Source organism: Lithobates pipiens, unplaced genomic scaffold (assembly GCF_037356315.1).
Source record: "Lithobates pipiens isolate NorthernLeopardFrog02 unplaced genomic scaffold, aLitPip1_a1.2 Scaffold_13, whole genome shotgun sequence".
Classification (NCBI taxonomy): Eukaryota; Metazoa; Chordata; class Amphibia; order Anura; family Ranidae; genus Lithobates; species Lithobates pipiens.
The window spans coordinates 100531378-100548354 of NW_027507718.1; the positions used below are offsets into that span (position 1 = coordinate 100531378).

At 42.5% G+C, this 16977-nt stretch overlaps 1 protein-coding gene across 4 annotated transcripts in view; it reads left to right on the plus strand.

Annotated features, from left to right (window-relative positions):
- SUSD1 (sushi domain containing 1) overlaps positions 1-16977 on the plus strand; it is a 321740-nt gene that overhangs the window by 204616 nt on the left and 100147 nt on the right. The window lies entirely within an intron of this gene.

Below are 16977 nucleotides of genomic sequence, written 5' to 3' on the forward strand. Positions count from 1 at the left end.
CCCTCTTCCACTCCTCCATGATGACATCACAGAGCTGGTGGATGTTAGAGACCTTGAGCTCCTCCATCTTCTGTTTAAGGATGCCCCACAGATGCTCAATAGGGTTTAGGTCTGGAGACATGCTTGGTCAGTCCATCACCTTTACCCTCAGCTTCTTTAGCAAGGCAGTGGTTGTCTTGGAAGTGTGTTTGGGGCCATTATCATGTTGGAATACTGCCCTGTGGCCCAGTCTTCGAAGGGAGGGGATCATGCTCTGCTTCAGTAAGTCCCAATACATGTTTGCATTCATGGTTTCCTCAATGAACTGTAGCTCCCCAGTACCGGCAGCATTCATGCAGCCCCAGACCATGACGCTCCCACCACAATGCTTGACTGTAAACAAGACACACTTGTCTTTGCACTCTTCACCTGGTTGCCACCACACATGCTTGCCACCATCTGAACCAAAAAATGTATCTTGGTCTCATCAGACCACAGGACATGGTTCCAGTAATCCATGTCCTTAGATTGCTTGTCTTCAGTAAACTGTTTGCCGGCTTTTTTGTACATCATCTTTAGAAAAGGCTTCCTTCTGGGATGACAGCCATGCAGACCAATTTGATGGATCATGCGGCATATGTCCTGATCACCGACAGGCTGACCCCCCACCCCTTTAACCTGTTCAGCAATCCTGGCAGAACTCATATGTCTATTTCCCAAAGACAACCTCTGGATATGACGCTGAGCATGTGCACTTAACTTCTTTGGTCGACCATGGCGAGGTCTGTTCTTTAGCAGTCCTGTGGATCCTGTTCTGTTAGCCCTTGTACACACGGTCGGAGATTCCGACAACCAAATCCGTCGGATTTTGTCCGTCGGATTTTGTCCGAAACTGTTGTATACACACGGTCGGACGAAGTTGTCGGAAAATCCGATCGTTCAGAACATGATGACGTTATTTCGTTACGACGGGACTACATTCAGGCTAGTAGCCAATAGCTTTGATGTAGGAATTTGATCTGAGCATGCGTGGCACTTTGTCTGATCGGAATTCTCTACACATGATCGGAGTATGTCTGATCGGAGCATTTTGTCAGAAAATATTTCCGGCAAGTTGGAAAATTTGGTCCGACGGATATTCCGACGGAAACAGTCCGATGCAGACCACACACAGTCAGAATATCCGACAAAACGCTCCGATCGGACACATTCCGTCGGAATCTCCAATCGTGTTTACAAGGGCTTAAACTGCTGTATGGTCTTGGCCACCGTGCTGCAGCTCAGTTTCAGGGTCTTGGCAATCTTCTTATAGCCTAGGCCATCTTTATGTAGAGCAACAATCCTTTTTTTTAGATCCTCAGTGAGTTCTTTGCCATGAGGTGCCATGTTGAACTTCCAGTGACCAGTATGAGAGAGTGAGAGCAATAACACCAAATTTAGCATACATGCTCTCCATTCACACCTAAGACACTAATAAGTCACATGACACCGGGAGGAAAAATGGCTAATTGGGCCCAATTTGGAAATTTTCACTTAGGGGTGTACTCATGTTTTCTAACAGCGGTTTAGACATTAATGGCTGTGTGTTGAGTTATTTTGAGGGACCAGCAAATTTATACCATTATACAAGCTGTACGCTCACTATTTTACATTGTAGCAAAGTGTCAGTGTTTTTCTGCAAATAATTACAGTAATTGCTTATCTTCTACAGTTGGTGGGTGTCCAGCCCATAAGTTGGTGTTCATGCCCTACACCTTCCTGCTACAAATCTTAAAGGTTAAGTGTACTTTTGTGTTAAAAATATATTGTTAAACTGTTACAAGTACTTGTCTGACTTTATGTCCTTAGTATCAGAAGTGACAAGTAAGGATTTTTGTATTGCACTGGATTCTCAGGAAGTTAATGTATTCACTAAAAAACCAGGTCAGGAGCTGCAGTAGGAAGGTAGCCCAAGCATACGTTTATATATAGGGCAGCCCACAGATGAATCAACTTTGTTTTACCTTTTAACATGGGTGAGGGGGCATGGGGAGTCTTTTTGACCTGCAGAATGTAATAGCCACTGGAAGTAATCTCATAAAGAAAAATCTGACAGGCTGGTTGTCGTTAGATGGACTGCTGAACCGGCCTAATTTTGATCTATGTATGGCTGGCTTAAGTCTCACCTATTTCGCTGTATCTTGTGGTTATAGGAGAACAGTTGTGAAAGGCAAAATGTACATCTAGACCAGGGTATCTGCCTCTCATATAAGTTCCCATTGATACCAATGATCTTTTTAGCTGTTTGGAAGGGGGTAATTCTTCCCAATGACCACAAGTGTAAGGAGCAGTATTTCCACTGACCATTACACTAACATACTGTATCATAAGTTGCAGATATAATTTGTAGCAGGGGTTCCTTGAGACCGGAAAATTATTTCAAGGGTTGCTTTGTGTTGAAAAGGTTGAAAAAGGCTGATCTAGACAAATCCCTGATCGTTTCCTTGTTTTCCAAGGTCCTGTCATGCAGATATCCTGCTGTGCAGGCTACAAGTGTACTACAGATGGCTAAATGTTTACAAAGCAATGTTTATAATGGCCTGGACATCTGATAACAGTAAAAAGGTTGCATTTGAATAATTCCCTGGTGTCTCTGGTTTATTAAAGGGAACACTATTAAAATGCTTATTACTTTAGACTAAATTTGTCTTTTTTTAATGACAGAATAAACAAGGAAGAACAGTGCATATCAAGAAGCAAAGCCTGTATATGTAATGAGCAAATATGGCTGCTCCCATTTACCTGTATAATGTTAAACTATTACCATACACTGATAAAATTATTTAAATTAATCAGACCAAAAAATGTTACTACAAACTTTTGCTCTGGCTAAAGCAAAGCAAAGCAAAGATCTCTTAAAATATATCTGTAGAATTAGGAAGCTATGGATAAGCTAACATGAATAACAATTATAAAATATGCAATATTTCACAAATGTCAGGCCCTTGTTATAGGGAAAAACAAGCATAGCCATATGTTCACTAGAAAGGAGAAAACATCCTGGATCATGTGTACACAAATGTTCCTTGGGGTTATAAAGCTATTCAGTATTACCATTTGGAGCATCCGGTCATATTTCAAATTTTCTGTTACTGACATGCAGTATGCACAGGTAATTAGGAAGTCTAAGCCATCGTTAAAAATGGTGAAGTTTTGGCAAGACAAAGCCGTGCCTGCTTTGTAGGATTGATTTGAATGCACTAATCAAAAACTTGAGAAGGTCAGTGGTCATGGCATACATTAAGAAATGTGCTGAGGATGTAGAACTACTAACTTAGTAAAGTCATTTGCCAAGCATAAACCTTGGATAAAAAAGGTGAGGGTTCTGTTATGAGAGAAGAGCACAGCTTTTAAATCTGGGATAGGAAAGCTTGTAGTGTAGCTGGAGCAAGCTTAAAGGAATCTTATATCAAATAATTCTTAGTTTATATATTGCAGCTTATCAATTCATGCGATGGCTGCATTCTTTTCCTTTTTTACGCTTTCTTTCTCATAGTTTACTCTGGTGCCAGCAAGTCTGTTCAAAAGCACAAGCTCTCCGCAAGCTCACAAGGGGGTGTTTTGGGGCAGCCCCCCCAAAGCACCTTGTCCCCATGTTAAAGGGGACAAGGGCCTCTTCCCCACAATCTTGGTTCCCTTTAACAAGGGGGGCCCAGATCCCACTCCCCCCACCCCCAATTGAATGAGTATTGGGTACATTGTACCCTTATTCATTCAGCAAAAAAAAAAAAGTGTAGTGTAAATAATGATAGTAGGCATTTTGACAATTCCTTTATTTAAAAAAATGAAACAACTACAAAAACTAAAAAATAAACAATGTCCCCCAACGTAAATCCATTGTCAGTCACAACGAATCATGCCGCCACTGCTGATCCAAAAAAAGAAGAAAAAAAAAGTCCACTCCTGCCAAAGGCTCCTGCTGCCTGCCAGCTCCACAGTCTGGCATTCTTATCCACGTGACCACTGGGCACTTAAACCCCCTTCCTAACCAGACCAATTTTCAGCTTTCGGTGCTCTCACACTTTGAATGACAATTAGTCAGTCATGCAACACTGTACCCATATGAAATGCTTGTCCTTTTTTCACACAAATAGAGCTTTCTTTTGGTGGTATTTAACCACTTAACAACCGGGCAATAGCCGAATGACGGCTACAGGGCAGTTGTTTAACTCTGGGAGGCCGTCATATGACGTCCTCCCAGAATTCCGCTCTCACGCGCCCCCTGGGGCGCGCACTCGAGAGCATCCGTGACCGCCGGGTCCACCTGCCAATACCCTGCAATGCTCTGCAACGCCATACTCTGAGATACCCAGCCATACTCTGAGATACCCAGCCATACTCGGAGATACCCAGCCATAGTCGGTGAAACCCTGCAATACCCAGCCATAGACACCCCCCCCTCCCACCGCCCTCCGGTGCTTCTACCGACTTGCCAATACGATCAAAGCCAGAATCTTTTTTTTTTTTTTTCAGGCTTCCCAGCTTAGAGGTGAGATGCGGGGTCTTATTGACCCCATATCTCACTGTAAAGAGGACCTGTCATGCCATATTCCTATTACAAGGGATGTTTACATGCCCCAGTCCCCATGTGCTTGCATGCAGAAGTGAACGCATACGTAAGTGCCGCCCACATATGAAAACGGTGTTCAAACCACACATGTGAGGTATCGCTGCGAACGTTAGAGCGAGAGCAATAATTCTAGCCCTAGACCTCCTCTGTAACTCAAAACATATAACCAGTAAAAAAAAAATTATTTTTTGCCTATGGGGATTTTTAAGTAGCGACGTTTGGCGCCATTCCACGAGCGTGTGCAATTTTGAAGAGTGACATGTTAGGTATCTATTTACTCAGCGTAACTTCATCTTTCACATTATGCAAAAATTGGGCTAACTTTACTGTGTTTTTTTTTTTTTAAGCACAAAACTGTTTTTTTTTCCAAAAAAAAAGCATTCGAAAAATTGCTGCGCAAATACCGTGTGAGATAAAAAGTTGCAACGACCCCTATTGTATTCTCCAGGGTGTTTGCTAAAAAAACATATATAATGTTTTGGGATTCTATGTAATTTTCTAGCAAATAAATGATGATTTTTACATGTAGGAGAGAAATGTCAGAATTGTCCTGGGTGCGCCAGAACGCCTGATGGCGCTCCCTGCATGTTGGGCCTCTGTATGTGGCCACACTGTGTAAAAGTCTCACACATATGGTATCGCTGTACTCGGGAGTAATAGCAGAATGTGTTTTGGGGTGTAATTTGTGGTATGCATATGCTGTGTGTGAGAAATAAACTGATAATATTACAATTTTGTTGAAAAAAAAAAGTTAAAAAAATCTTGATTTTGCAAAGAATTGTGGGAAAAAATGACAACTTCAAAAAACTCATCATACCCCTTACTAAATACCTTGGAATGTCTTCTTTCCAAAAAGGGGTCATTTGGGGGGTATTTGTACTTTTCTGGTATGTTAGGGTCTCAAGAATTTAAATAGGCCGTCAGTACTTCAGGTGTGATCAATTTTCAGATATTGGCACCACAGCTTGTGGACTCTATAACTTTCACAAAGACCAAATAATATCCACCAATTTGTACTTATTTTACCAAAGATATGTAGTAGTATAAATTTTGGCCAAAACTTATGAAGAAAAAATTACTAATCTGCTAAATTTTATAACAGAAACAAAGAAAAATTCATTTTTTTACAGAATTTTCTGCATTTTTTCTTTTATAGCACAAAAAATAAAAAACCGAGCGATGATTAAATACCACCAAAAGAAAGCTCCATTTGTGTTAAAAAAAAGGACAAAAATTTCATATAGGTCCAGTGTTGCATGACTGAGTAATTGTCATTCAAAATGTGAGAGCACCGAAAGCTGAAAATTGGTCTGGTTATTAAGGGTGTTTAAGTGCCCAGTGGTCAAGTGGTTAATCACTGCTGGGTTTTTAATTTTTTGCACTATGAATCAAAAAAGACTGAAAATTCGGTAAAAAAAAAAAACACACCTGGCTATTCCTTATATGCCTGTTTTAGCCATTTTAGTCATTTTACACAAATAAAGATTTAAAATACTGCACTTAGCGGTTCCCGTTCTTTTTTTCCTCTTTTGTTATTTTTCTTGAGAATAGAAAACTTGAAGTGATGTAGGGAAAATAGTTTGCAGTTAGATGTGAACAAAGGAAATTATTGGAGATTTTATAAGGAGGGGGATTGAGGGTTATACTCCTGTGGTTACAGCTGGGGAGGAGATTGGGATGCTGACAAATTTTAAGCAAATATTACAGAAGACCTTTTATGGTCACCATGTATATTCATTTTGACTGGAAGACCACAGCAGTGATTTCACTTTTTAAGGAAATTAAGGAGGACTGGAAGGTAAAAAATATCAGGACATATCATCTAATTTTATATCAAGTTATGTGCATGGCCCAAGACTTTTTAAATTCATAATTTAATCAAAATCAGCCTTAGGTAGGATTTTACAGTGCAATAGACTGTAGCTGAGGGAATGGATTGCGATTCAGGGAGATTGATTTTAGAGATGGGCCAAGTGACCCCCTGTTCGATGTGCGGCAGAACTTTTGAACACCACAAAAGTTCGGAACAGAATAACGAACCCCATTGAAGTCTATGGTACCCGAACTGGAAAAATCAAAAGTGCCTATTTTAGAGGCGTATATGCCATTAATTGGGCATACAATGGTTATAGGGGTCTGGGTACTGGCCTGGGGGACATGTATCAATGAAAAATAAGTTTGTAAAAAACATAATTTTTAAATAAGCAGTGATATACTGATGCTTAAACTAAAGCGAAATGAGAAATAACAATAAAAATTATTAAATTAAATTAATTCCTTTAATATTTAAATATTAAAATATTAATATAGTCCCCTTAACCACCTTCAGACCGGACCATTTTGCTGGTAAATGACCAGAGGTCTTTTTACAATTTGGCACTGCGCTGCTTTAACTGGTAATTGCGCGGTCATGCAATGTTGTACCAAAACAAAATTTGCGTCCTTTTCTTCCCACAAATAGAGCTTTCTTTTGATGGTATTTGATTGCCTCTGCGATTTTTATTTTTTGCGATATAAACGTAAAAAGACCGCAAATTTTGAAAAAAAATGATATTTTCTACTTTTTGTTATTAGAAAAATCCAATAAACTCAATTTTAGTCATACATTTAGGCCAAAATGTATTCAGCCACATGTCTTTGGTAAAAAAAAAAGTCAATAATTGTATATTTATTGGTTTGCGCAAAAGTTGTCACATCTACAAACTAAGGTACGTTTTCTGGAATTTACGCAGCTTTTAATTTACGACTGCCTATCTCATTTCTTGAGGTGCTAAAATGGCAGGGCAGTACAAAACCCCCCCAAATGACCCCATTTTGGAAAGTAGACACCCTAAGGAAATTGATAAGTGGCATGTTTTTTTTTTTTACACAAAGTTGTCACTAAATGATATATTGCTCACACATGCTATAGGCATATGTGAAATGACACCCCAAAATAAATTCTGCTGCTTCTCCTGAGTGCGGGGATACCACATATGTGGGACTTTTTGGGAGCCTAGCCGCGTACGGGGCCCCGAAAACCAAGCACCGCCTTCAGGCTTTCTAAGGGCGTAAATTTTTGATTTCACTTCTCACTACCTATTACAGTTTTGAAGGCCATAAAATGCCAAGATGGCACAAAACCCCCACAAATGACCCCATTTTAGAAAGTAGACACCCCAAGCTATTTGCTGAGAGGCATGTTGAGTCCATGGAATATTTTATATTTTGCCACAAGTTGCGGGAAAATTACAAACTTTTTTTTTTTTTTTTTCACAAAGTTGTCACTAAATGATATATTGCTCACACATGCTATGGGCATATGTGAAATGACACCCCAAAATAAATTCTGCTGCTTCTCCTGAGTACGGGGATACCACATATGTGGGACTTTTTGGGAGCCTAGCCGCGTACGGGGCCCCGAAAACCAAGCACCGCCTTCAGGCTTTCTAAGGGCGTTACAGTTTTGAAGGCCATAAAATGCCAAGATGGCACAACCCCCCCCAAATGACCCCATTTTGGAAAGTAGACACCCCTAAATTTAGGGGTACACTAGTGAGACTAGGTTATAAATGGCGGGTGCCCTGAAACTATAAAAAAAATAACTAACCAACCAGCGTCACCTGTAACAGTTATATGGTGATCACTGGTGAAAGGGTTAACTAGGGGGCAATCAGGGGGCTTTATGCGGTAGTATATGGGGGTCCCTGGCTCTATAAAAAGCTGCGGCGAACCTAAATACCTACCTGCCTAACTAGCGTCACCTGTGACACTAATACAGCGATCAGAAAAACGATCGCTTATTAGGCTGGGTTCAAACTGGAGCGATGCGGGAACGCCACGAATCCGCGGCGGGTTCCCGCATCACATGCCTCCCGGCGGCAGTTCACACTGCCCTATGCGAACTGCTGGGAGTGTCAGTGAAATGTTAATGACACCCCCAGATCAGTTCGCATATCGCAGTGCGATCTGCAAACTCGGATCGCATGGTGTGAACACCCATGCGATCCGATTCTGCTGCGGACCAAAAAAAGGGTCCCGTGCGAGTTTGCGGCGGGTGCGACACGAATTCAGCCATACTATCTGTATGGCTGAACTCGAATCGCACAGAGATCGGATGTGATTTGCACTGCAGTGCGGTGCGAATCACATCCGTTCTCATAAACTGCTGCAATGTGAACCCAGCCTTAGTGACACTGGCGACGGGGGGTGATCACGGGGTTAAACCTTTATTGGGGGGGTTAGGGGGGTACCTTAGAACTAAAGGGGGCTAACCCTAACTGCCCTAACAGTTATTACAGTCACAAATGACACCCGCCGGGTGATCAGGGGGTTAAACCTTTATTAGGTAATAAATGGCGGGTGCCCTGAAACTATAAAAAAATAACTAACCAACCAGCGTCACCTGTAACAGTTATATGGTGATCACTGGTGAAAGGGTTAACTAGGGGGCAATCAGGGGGCTTTATGCGGTAGTATATGGGGGTCCCTGGCGCTATAAAAAGCTGCGGCGAACCTAAATACCTACCTGCCTAACTAGCGTCACCTGTGACACTAATACAGCGATCAGAAAAACTATCGCTTATTAGACTGGGTTCACACTGGAGCGATGCGGGAACGCCATGAATCCGCGGCGGGTTCCCGCATCGCATTCCTCCCGGCGGCAGTTCACACTGCCCTATGCGAACTGCTGGGAGTGTCAGTGAAATGTTAATGACATCCCCAGATCAGTTCGCATATCGCAGTGCGATCTGCAAACTCGGATCGCATGGTGTGAACACCCATGCGATCCGATTCTGCTGCGGGCCAAAAAAAGGGTCCCGTGCGAATTTGCGGCGGGTGCGGCGGGTGCGACACGAATTCAGCCATACTATCTGTATGGCTGAACTCGAATCGCACAGAGATCGGATGTGATTTGCACTGCAGTGCGGTGCGAATCACATTCGTTCTCATAAACCGCTGCAATGTGAACCCAGCCTTAGTGACACTGGCGACGGGGGGTGATCACGGGGTTAAACCTTTATTGGGGGGGTTAGGGGGGCACATTAGAACTAAAGGGGGCTAACCCTAACTGCCCTAACAGTTATTACAGTCACAAATGACACCAATGCAAAAAAAAAAAAAAAAAAGCAATTGGTGTCACTGTGACTGGGGGGGCAGGGGTAATTGGGGGGTGATCGGGGGGTAAAGGGGGGGTGTGAGTGTGCCTGGCATGTTCTACTGTATGTGTGGTCTGTTGGTGCAACTCACCGAACCTCTCTCCTCGGTGCCGGAACGAAAAATACCGACACGGAGGAGAGAATACATCACTTCCTCTCCTGTGTTTACATTACAGGAGAGGAAGTGATGTCACGGGACATTTTCATTCGTCGGGAGCGATCGCGAGGGGGTGGCCATGAATGAATGGCCGTCCCCTCGTCCGGGATCGCTCCCGAACGAATACCGACCGCCACAGGCACCGGGCGGGGGCCCGATCGGGCCCCCGACCGGCGGGCAGGCAAGGACGTACATGTAAGCCCTTATGCCTGCCCGTGCCATTCTGTCGACGTACATCGTCGTGCGGCGGTCGGGAAGTGGTTAATCTACCTGTAATGTGGCACATCTGTACCATGTATAGAACCTGCTGCAGCAATAATGACATTTATAAAGCCAAAAAAATTACATTTTCCATTCAAGCTTTATTTTATAAACAACAGCTTGGAGAGCCAGTCTATATGATGAGGCAACAATTCTGTGTTCTCAGAACAAAATTAGAGCTTTTTTGGATAAATTCTGCTGTCATTCGCAGAATTTGTAAAGAAGTAACAGGTGCGGTTAACTTGTTCTTTGTGTGTTGGCGGTGCCTTCACACCATAAACCTATAGAGGTACTCTTGATGATAGCAAGGATTGGGCTTGCTGTCAAAAACTTAAATGAGATGCACCTTTCAAACAGGTGTGGAAAAAAAACATCTTTGAGTGTCACTGATGCCTTCACACAGTAACCCTATAGAGGTACTCCTGCTAAAATCAGGAATAGGCCTTGCTGTTAAAATTTGAAAAGATATGCATCTGTCAAACAGGTGTGGAAAAATTGACCCTTGAGTGTTAATTGTGCCCATGACACCTACACCAAATAATTTCTTCCAGACTAAATGAACACCCACAAAGCTAGGAGCCTAGACAGTCTTTCAGAGATTTCAGATCCAGAAAGCACTTAATCAGTGACATTGGCATCAGGAGCTTGATAGCTACTGCTAATCCAGGACTGATTCATTTTAATAAATGTCAGCCGGTAAACCGGAGCCTTTGGACAAACTCGCTCTCTTATCTGTCACAAAGCCTCCGGCAGCACTGAATGCCTGTTCAGTAAGCACACTGGATACAGGGCAGCCCAGCAGCTCAATTAAATGCTGTGCAAGTTCTGGCCAGTGGTCTATTCTCATGACCCAGTAACCCAGTGGCTAGTCAACTGGAAAGCTCTGTTTCTCCCCTAGATAATCTGTTTTCAGCCCTAGATAATCTCCCACCATATGATGTAGGCACTGCCAATGGGATGTGGAAGCTGACAGCCTACCAGAGTCCAGAAAGACATTACATAAACTCCTCAAGAGATTTCATCTTCTGCACCCTCTGTGAGGACGGGATGAGTTCCCAGACTTTCCCATTGTAATGGCGGTCAAGGAGGGTTGCCAACCAACAATGAATCTTCTCCTTGAAGAAGAGGGAGCTTTGAAGAATGAGGGAGCCCATGCATCACAAGTTTGTGGAGGCATAAGAAGCAGACTCCTCTGAGTCACTGAGAAATACAGTAGCTGAAACTGCGTCCTCCCAGACACTTGCCACTCCCAAGGGTTCTAAGGGATTGAAAATGATGTTTTATGGTTGACATATGTCTTTCTCTCCTTCAATGCCTCCAAAACTGCAAGAATCTTCCTCCTCCCTCTCCTCTTGTATGTTCTGTGGTGTGGCAATAATGGTGTCTGCACAATGTGGGCCTTGAGTGGAAAGGAAGACCTCCTCTTCCTCACGATGCTCTGCCTTGAGTGCATAATGCCATACAGAGTCTGCTCCAGCAGGAACACAACAGGGATTGTGTCACTGATGCATACATTGTCATGGCTCACCATCCTTGAGGCCTCCTCAAATGGTGACAGTACAGTGCATGCATCCTATATCAGAAGCCTTTGGCATGGAGAAAAAAATTCAGGCCAGCCTTAGCCTGTCGGTGTGCCAAACTCACACTGGTACTTGTTGACGACCCTCTGCTACATGTGCTGAGATTGCTGCATTGCCAAAGCTGAATTCAATCTGGTGGGCATGTCACAATTTAGGCAGTATACGGGCAGGTGGAATTCCCGCTGAATTTCAGCCAGCAGAGCGTTGACTGTGTATGACTGCTTGAAATGGCTACAGACTCTTCTGGCCTGCTTTAGCAGATCTTCCAACCCTGGATACCTATTTAAGAAATGCTGCACATCGAGGACATGTGCTGGGCATGACACATATGTCAACTTTCCCTGTCTAAGGGTGAACAGGAGGTTTGTGCCGTTATCGCACATCACCATCCTGGCTTCAGCTGGCATGGTGTTAACCACCTCTGGGCCTGCCCCTGCAAAACTGAACTGCATATTCCAGATGAAGTCTTACTAATTATTTGTACAGGGGCAAAATTATATCTCTTTCTTTGGAGTCCATACCTCTCTTAATACAAGAAACGATTTTGCTCGCTTTGGAAACCGCAGCTTGGCATTGCATGCAATTATTGAGTTTATGATCACCCAAAACCCCCAGATCCTTCTCCACTACGGATCCCCCCAGTTGTACTCCTCATAGTATGTATGATGCATGCATATTCTTAGCCCCCAAGTGCATACCTTTACATTTATCAACATTAAACCTCATCTGCCACATAGTCGCCCAATTAGACATTAGTGCATTGAGGTTGGCTTGTAAACATCCTGTTAGGACATTATTGCACTGCATAGCATTGTGTCATCTGCAAAGACTAAAATGGTACTTTTAATCCCAGACCCTATATCATTCATAAAAGTATTAAAAAGTAAGGGTCCCAACACTAAACCTTGGGGTACACAACTGATAACCCTAGACCATTAAAAGTAAGAATCATTAACCACTACTCTCTGAATTTGTCCTTTTAGCCAGTTTTCTATCCATTTAAAAACTGATATTTCCAAACCTGTAGACTTTACCTTACATATGAGCCCTGTGTGCGGAACTGTATCGAACGCTTTCGCAAAATCCAAGTATACCACGTCCACCGCCACCTCTCTGTTCAAGGTTTTACTTACCTCTTCATAAAAAGAAAATCAGATTTGTTTGACAACTTCTGTCATTCATGAATCCATGCTGTCTGTTGCTTAAAATATTTTTTTCCTGCAAGAACTCATCTATGTGGTATATTATTAAACTCTCCAGTATCTTCCCAACTATAGAAGTTAAACTAACAAGTCTATAGTTACTTGTTAAAGACTTTGTTCCCTTTTTGAATATGGGCACCACATTGACCCTGTGTCAATCCAGTGGTACTATTCCCGTCATTAATGAGTCCCTAAAAATTAGATACAATGGCTTTAAAATGACAGAGCTCAATTATTTTAGGATCCGTGGGTGGATGCCATCTGGTCCAGGTGCTTTATCCAACTTTATTCTGTCTAAATATTTTTGGACCATATCACTTTTGAGCCATAGTGGATCATTTGCGGCTGTATCACTACCACCCCCATTATGGACATGAGCTCCCCCATGCTCCTTTGTAAACACAGAGCTGAAGAAAATATTTAATACATTTGCCTCTTTGATTCCAGTCACCAACTCTAGATTATTTTGTAAAGTGCCTACTTGCTCAGGCCTGACTTTTTTACTATCAATATATTTTGGGGTTTGTCCTACTATCTTTTACAATCTGTCATCCGTTTTAAATTTTTGCATCCTTGATTTCCTTTTTACATATTCTGTTATATTCCTTGTATAATTTAACCACTTCAATACAGGGCACCTATACACCTTCCTGCCCAGACCAATTTTCAGCTTTCAGCACTGTCGCACTTTGAATGGCAATTGCACGGTCATTCAACACTGTATCCAAACTACATTTTTATAATTTTGTTCCCACAAATAGATCTTTCTTTTGGTGGTATTTTATTACCTCTGGAATTTAAATTTTCTGCTAAATAAATAAAAAAAGACTGAAAAAAAAATGTTTTTTGTTTCTGTTACAAAACTATGTTTTTGTAATTGTAATTTGTAAATAAGTAAGTTTTTTCCTTCACTGATGGGCACTGATGGGGCTGCACTGATAAGGTGGCACTGATGGGAACTGATGAGGTGGCACCAATGAGGTGGCACTGGTGGGGCACTGATAGGTGGCACTGATGGGCACTGATAGGTGGCACTGATATGCAGCACTGATGGGTACATATAGGTGGCACTGATGGGCACTGAAAGGTGGCATGAATGGACACTGATAGAAAGCAGAGATGGGCATGGATGGGCACTGATAGGTGGCACTGATGTACATGAATTGATAGTATGGATGGATGCCAATCAGTACCAAACAATATCTGCCAATCACTGATGCCCATTGGGGCACTGATTGGCATACATTGTGGTCACTGATTGGCATCCCTGGTGGTCTAGGGTGGCATACCTAGTGGTGACCTCCCTAGTGGTCCTAGTGGCATCCCTGGTGGTCCAGTGTGGGAATCCTCGGGGGGCTGCGCTGATAATCAATCAGCACAGCCCCCCCGTCAGAGTAGCAGCCGATCGGCTCTCCTCTACTTGCATCTGACAGATGCGAGTGAGGAAAAGCAGATCAATGGCTCTTCCTATTTACACTGTGATCAGCCGTGATTGGACACGGCTGATCACATGGTAAAGAGTCTTGGTCAAAGACTCTTTACCTAAACCGGTGTTGCGGTGTGTCCGACTGCCACACCGCAACAACTGTCACTGCAATGCGTGCCGCCGGTGGCGCACAGCGGCTTTATATCCTGGCGGGATCATATGACGTCCGGTCAGGATATTGAAACCACTTTGCTGCTGTCATTTTGCTATATGGGAGGCGGCAAGTGGTTAAACGACAATTGTGTTCTATCATTTATCTACTTTTTAAAAGTTCTTTTCTTATTGTTTATAGCTTTTTTTAACTTTGGCTGTGAGCCACATAGGTTTTATTTTTAGCCTTTTAAACTTATTGCCCATGGGAATATACTTTTTAGTGAGTTTGCATACAGTCTTTTTGAAGAATTCTCATCCCTGTTCTGCGTTCATCAATGCCAATATTCCCTCCCAGTCTAAGTCTTGGAGAGCAGCCCTCAACCTTGGAAAATTTGCTCTCTTAAAGTTAAGTGTTTTTATTTTACATGTATGTGTTTGTTGCTTTCAGCTAACATTAAATGAAATCATGTTATGGCCACTGCTACCCAGATGTTCCTTTATATGAACATTAGTAATAAGCTCTGCATGGTTTGAGATTACCAGGTCCAGCAGAGCTTCATTTATAGTTGGGGCCTCAATAAACTGGACCATAAAATTGTCCTGTGAAAGGTTTATATATTTTTGCCCTTTAACTGTTCCAGTAGTACCATTACTCCAGTCAATTTCCGGGTGGATAAAATCCCCCATTATTATCACCATCCCAGCCCTTTCCATCTGTGCAAGGAGGCGAGTCTCCACCTCCTCATTAACATTGGGTGGTCTATAACAAACTCCAATGATTAACTTTGTAGTACGCACACCCATGTACAGTTCCACCCATAATGCTTCAGACTCATCACACTCTCCATCAACTAGGTCCTCATTCACGCTCGCTTTCAGATCACTTCTCTTATAGAGACAGACCCCGCTACCATTTTTTTTTACCCTGTCTATCTGAAAGAGTGCATAGCCAGGAATATTAATAGCCAGTAATGGGAGGAATGAAGCCAAGATTCAGCAATACTGATAACATCATAGCTCTCCTCGTGCACCAGAGCTTTCAACTCATCTATTTTGTTTGGCAGACTTCTGGCATTGGTGAACAAACACTTTAATGCATTGTTACATTTTTCTCTGGTGTTTTGCATATCCTTTTTCGTAGTACAAATGGCACTATCATTTCCAATGGCTGTTTGCAACATGGGAACCTCCTAGTCACCTTCCATAACCCTCCCCCATCTATCCCTATTCCACCCTCCATTAATGTCTGACCCCTAACTGACCTGTCTGTCCAATTGAATTCTAGTTCACCCTCCCCCTCAACTCTCTTTTAAATACTCCTTCCCATAAACCTCTCCCCCAGCACAGCAGACCCCCTTCCATTCAGGTGCATACCATATACCGTATTTATCGGCGTATAACACGCACAGGTGTATAACGCGCACATTCATTTTAAGAGGGAAGTTTCAGGAAAAAAACTACAATTTTTGTATTGGCGTATAACACGCACACGCTATTTGCACCCGATTTTCATGGTGAAAAAGTGAGTGTTATACGCCAATAAATACAGTAGGTTGCACCCCAATGAAAAGTCAGCCCAGTGCTCTAGAAACACCAATAATATTTGAAAGTAAAGCAGTATTAACCCCCCCTCCCCCCCCCCCCCCAAAAAAAATGACCAGCTTACAGCTGCAGCTTACCAGTTCTTAGTTGTGGTGGCTGTATTGGTGTTCTATTTTTTAGGCTCCCCCCCTTTATTTTTACATGGTTACCCAACCAGTAAGTCTGGTATTTTTCAACTTCCAAGCTGTCCAACAAAAGTGGCAATTAGAGGGTTGAGATAAACTATTCATCAATGACAGTGGTGCTTACAATGATCAACTTTTATTCATATATAGAACAAAAAGGGTATAAGATAGGCCCACAGTACCCCACTCAGCGCCTATTTCAGCAGACCAAACATTCAGAAAAATAGTAAACAGATATAATAATGACCTATCGAATAAGTCTCGAGGGTCTATAGGGCAGCAGCCGTTAAAGTAGAAAAAGTCATAAAGCAAATAGTACATGGATAAAAATCAGTTCATGTCCTGAAAATATCAGTATTAACACAGCGCTAAACAATAAACAAATTAAAGTCCCAAATAACAGCATAAAAATCCAAAAGGAGATTGTCCAGAAAGGGTGACAATGATGGTATAATCAACGCTGTGAGGTGATAATAATGTTCATCAAAAAGTGCTGTAACTACTCCATCCACCAGGATTGCACCAATATTTCACCGCGTAAAGTTCGTATCCCCTCAGGGGGTTAAACTCACCAGATATAAGAATAATAAGCGCCTTTAAGGGAATAATCCCGTTTTTATATACCGCAATTCAAATGTCCTCCACCAGGGTTCGTCTGCCAAACACGCTCCCTTGCTTGCTTCTGGGCTCTCACTCTTTCTGCTACACCCTATCTTCTCTCTTCTCGTGCCAGATGCATATATGT